The following is a 5,560-nucleotide window of genomic DNA, read 5'->3' as shown; positions in this document are numbered from 1 at the left end:
AACCGTATTGTGTGGAAGATGATTGTTTGCAGAGAAAACAGTAAAACAAGTATTGCAGCAGTTTTGTATTTCAGTATTAAAAGAATGGACCGGGGTCCACAGTTTCACTAGAGGTGTCTCTCCCATAAGATAAAAGCATGTTGGGTGAACAAATTACGATCGGGCAATTGACAAATAGAGAGGGCATAACAATGCACATACATGACATGATAAGTATAGTGAGATTTAATTGGGCATTACGACAAAGTACATAGACCGCCATCCAACCGCATCTATGCCTAAAAAGTCCACCTTCGAGGTTATCGTCCGAACCCCTTCCAAGTATTAAGTTGCAAAGCAACGTGACAATTGCATTAAGTATGGTGCGTAATGTAATCAACAACTACATCCTCGGACATAGCGCCAATGTTTTATCCCTAGTGGCAACAAGCACAACACAACCTTAGAACTTTCTCATCACTCGTCCCGGTGTCAATGCAGGCATGAACCCACTATCGAGCATAAATACTCCCTCTTGGAGTTAAAAGCAAAAACTTGGCCGAGCCTCTACTAGTAACGGAGAGCATGCAAGATCATAAACAACACATATGTAATAACTTGATAATTAACATAACATGGTATTCTCTATCCATCGGATCCCAACAAACACAACATAGAGTATTACAGATATATGATCTTGATCATGTTAGGCAGCTCACAAGATCCAACAATGAAGCACAATGAGGAGAAGACAACCATCTAGCTACTGCTATGGACCCATAGTCCAGGGGTGAACTACTCACTCATCACTCCGGAGGCGACCATGGCGGTGTAGAGTCCTCCGGGAGATGAATCCCCTCTCCGGCGAGGTGCCGGAGGAGATCTCCGTAATCCCCCGAGATGGGATCGGCGGCGGCGGCGTCTCGGCAAGGTTTTCCGTATCGTGGTTTTTCGCCTCGGGGTTTCGCGACGGAGGCTTTAAGTAGGCGGAAGGGCAGAGTCGGGGCCCGACGAGGGCCCACACCATAGGGCGGCGCGGGCCCCCTTGGCCGCGCAGCCATGTGGTGTCACCACCTCGTGGCCCCACTTCGTATGCTCTTCGGTCTTCCGGAAGGTTCGTGGCAAAATAGGCCCCCGGGTCTTCGTTTCGTCCAATTCCGAGAATATTTCGTTACTAGGATTTCTGAAACCAAAAACAGCGAGAAAACGAGAACCGGCACTTCGGCATCTTGTTAATAGGTTAGTTCCGTAAAATGCACGAATATGACATAAAGTGTGCATAAAACATGTAGGTATCATCAATAATATGGCATAGAACATAAGAAATTATCGATACGTCGGAGACGTATCAAGCATCCCCAAGCTTAGTTCTCGCTCGTCCCGAGCAGGTAAAACGATAACAAAGATAATTTCGAAGTGATATGCCATCATAACCTTGATCATACTATTTGTAAACATATGTAGTGAATGCAGCGATCAAAACAATGGTAATGACATGAGTAAACAAGTGAATCATAAAGCAAAGACTTTTCATGAATAGTACTTCAAGACAAGTATTAATAAGTCTTGCATAAGAGTTAACTCATAAAGCAATAAATCAAAGTAAAGGCATTGAAGCAACACAAAGGAAGATTAAGTTTCAGCGGTTGCTTTCAACTTGTAACATGTATATCTCATGGATAATTGTCAACATAGAGTAATATAACAAGTGCAATATGCAAGTATGTAAGAATCAATGCACGGTTCACACAAGTGTTTGCTTCTTGAGGTGGAGAGAAATAGGTGAACTGACTCAACATAAAAGTAAAGAGAATGGTCCTTCAAAGAGGAAAGCATCGATTGCTATATTTGTGCTAGAGCTTTTATTTTGAAAAAATGAAACAATTTTGTCAATGGTAGTAATAAAGCATATGAGTTATGTACATTATATCTTACAAGTTGCGAGCCTCATGCATAGTATACTAATAGTGCCCGCACCTTGTCCTAATTAACTTGGACTACCGGATCTTTGCAATGCACATGTTTTAACCAAGTGTCACAATGGGGTACCTCCATGCCGCTCGTACAAAGGTCTAAGGAGAAAGCTCGCATTTTGGATTTCTCGCTTTTGATTATTCTCAACTTAGACATCCATACCGGGACAACATGGACAACAGATAATGGACTCCTCTTTAATGCATAAGCATGTGGCAACAATTATTATTCTCATATGAGATTGAGGATATGTGTCCAAGACTGAAACTTCCACCATGGATCATGGCTTTAGTTAGCGGCCCAATGTTCTTCTCTAACAATATGCATGCTCCAACCATAAAGGTGGTAGATCTCTCTTACTTCAGACAAGACGGACATGCATAGCAACTCACATGATATCCAACAAAGAATAGTTGATGGCGTCCCCGAAACATGGTTATCGCACAACAAGCAACTTAATAAGAGATAAAGTGCATAAGTACATATTCAATACCACAATAGTTTTTAAGCTATTTGTCCCATGAGCTATATATTGCAAAGGTGAATGATGGAATTTTAAAGGTAGCACTCAAGCAATTTACTTTGGAATGGCGGATAAATACCATGTAGTAGGTAGGTATGGTGGACACAAATGGCATAGTGGTTGGCTCAAGTATTTTGGATGCATGAGAAGTATTCCCTCTCGATACAAGGTTTAGGCTAGCAAGGTTATTTGAAACAAACACAAGGATGAACGGTACAGACAAAACTCACATAAAAGACATATTGTAAACATTATAAGACTCCATACCGTCTTCCTTGTTGTTCAAAACTCAATACTAGATGTTATCTAGACTCTAGAGAAACCAAATATGCAAACCAAATTAGCAAGCTCTAAGTATTTCTTCATTAATGGGTGCAAAGTATATGATGCAAGAGCTTAAACATGAGCACAACAATTGCCAAGTATCAAATTATCCAAGACATTTTAGAGTTACTACATGTAGCATTTTCCAATTCCAACCATATAACAATTTAACGAAGAAGAAACTTCGCCATGAATACTATGAGTAGAGCCTAAGGACATACTTGTCCATATGCTACAGCGGAGCGTGTCTCTCCCACAAAGTGAATGCTAGGATCCATTTTATTCAAACAAAACAAAAAAACAAAAACAAACCGACGCTCCAAGCAAAGTACATAAGATGTGACGGAATAAAAATATAGTTTCAGGGGAGGAACCTGATAATGTTGTCGATGAAGAAGGGGATGCCTTGGGCATCCCCAAGCTTAGACTCTTGAGTCTTCTTAGAATATGCAGGGGTGAACCACCGGGGCATCCCCAAGCTTAGAGCTTTCACTCTTCTTGATCATAGTATATCATCCTCCTCTCTTGACCCTTGAAAACTTCCTCCACACCAAACTCGAAACAACTCATTAGAGGGTTAGTGCATAATAAAAATTCACATGTTCAGAGGTGACACAATCATTCTTAACACTTCTGTACATTGCATAAAGCTACTGGACATTAATGGATCAAAGAAATTCATCCAACATAGCACAAGAGTCAATGCAAAATAAAAGGCAGAATCTGTCAAAACAGAACAGTCCGTAAAGATGGATTTTATTAGGCCACCAGACTTGCTCAAATGAAAATGCTCAAATTGAATGAAAGTTGCGTACATATCTGAGGATCATGCACGTAAATTGGCTTAATTTTCTGAGCTACCTACAGGGAGGTAGACCCAGATTCGTGACAGCAAAGAAATCTGGAACTGCGCAGTAATCCAAATCTAGTACTTACTTTACTATCAAAGACTTTACTTGGCACAACAAAACTCAAAACTAAGATAAAGAGAGGTTGCTACAGTAGTAAACAACTTCCAAGACACAAATATAAAACAAAAATACTGGAGTAAAAACATGGGTTGTCTCCCATAAGCGCTTTCTTTAACGCCTTTCAGCCTAGGCGCAGAAAGTGTAACTCAAGTAACATCGAGAGATGAAGCATCAACATCATAATTTGTTCTAATAATAGAATCATAAGGTAACTTCATTCTCTTTCTAGGGAAGTGTTCCATACCTTTCTTGAGAGGAAATTGATATTTAATATTACCTTCCTTCATATCAATAGTAGCACCAACGGTTCGAAGAAAAGGTCTTCCCAATATAATGGGGCAAGATGCATTGCATTCAATATCCAAGACAACAAAATCAACGGGGACAAGGTTATTGTTAACCATAATATGAACATTATCAACCTTCCCCAAAGGTTTCTTTTTAGCATTATCAGCGAGATTAACATCCAAATAACAATTCTTCAATGGTGGCAAGTCAAGCATATATAGACTTTCTTAGGCATAACAGAAATACTTGCACCAAGATCACATAAAGCATTACAATCAAAATCTTTGACTCTCATTTTAATGATGGGCTCCCAACCATCCTCTAGCTTTCTAGGAATAGAAGTTTCAAGTTTTAGTTTCTCTTCTCTAGCTTTTATGAGAGCATTTGTAATATGTTTTGTGAAAGCCAAGTTTACAGCGCTAGCATTGGGACTCTTAGCAAGTTTTTGCAAGAACTTTATAACTTCAGAGATGTGGCAATCATCAAAATCTAAATCATTACAATCTAAAGCAATGGGATTATCATCCCCAAGGTTGGAAAAAATTTCAGCAGCTTTATCACAAGCAGCTTTCAGCAGTTTTAGCAGTTTCGAGTAATTTTGCGCGCTTTGCACTAGGAGTAGAAGCATTGCCAACACCAATTATTTTACCATTGATAGTAGGAGGTGCAGCAACATGTGAATTATTAGCATTGCTAGTGGTGGTAATAGTCCAAACTTTAGCTACATTTTTCTCTTTAGCTAGTTTTTCATTTTCTTCTCTATCCCACCTAGCACGCAGTTCAACCATTAATCTTATATTCTCATTAATTCTAACTTGGATGGCATTTGCTGTAGTAACAATTTTATTTTCAATATCCCTATTAGGCATAACTTTCGATTTCAAAAGATCAACATCGGAGGCAAGACTATCAACTCTAGAAACAAGAATATCAATTTTATTGAGCTTTTCCTCAACGTATTTGTTAAAGGCAGCTTTGTGTACTAATAAATTCTTTAAGCATGGCTTCAAGTCCAGGGGGTGTATTCCTATTATTGTTGTAAGAATTCCCATAAGAATTAGCATAACCGTTACCATTATTATAAGGATATGGCCTATAGTTATTACTAGAATTGTTCCGATAAGCATTGTTGTTGAAATTATTATTTTTAATGAAGTTTACATCAACATGTTCTTCTTGGGCAACCAATGAAGCTAATGGAACATTATTAGGATCAACATTAGTCCTATCATTCGCAAGCATAGACATAATAGCATCAACCTTATCATTCAAGGAAGAGGATTCTTCAACGAATTTACCTTCTTACCTTGTGGAGCTCTTTCCGTATGCCATTCGTAGTAATTAACAATCATATTATCAAGAAGCTTTGTTGCTTCACCAAGAGTGATGGACATAAAGGTACCTCCAGCAGCTGAATCCAATAAATTCCGCGAAGAAAAATTTAGTCCTGCATAGAAGGTTTGGATGATCATCCAAGTAGTCGATCCATGGGTTGGGCAAT

The sequence above is a fragment of the Lolium rigidum genome, chromosome 3 (assembly GCF_022539505.1).
Source record: "Lolium rigidum isolate FL_2022 chromosome 3, APGP_CSIRO_Lrig_0.1, whole genome shotgun sequence".
Taxonomy (NCBI): Eukaryota; Viridiplantae; Streptophyta; class Magnoliopsida; order Poales; family Poaceae; genus Lolium; species Lolium rigidum.
Note: the sequence above shows the minus strand (reverse complement) of the source record.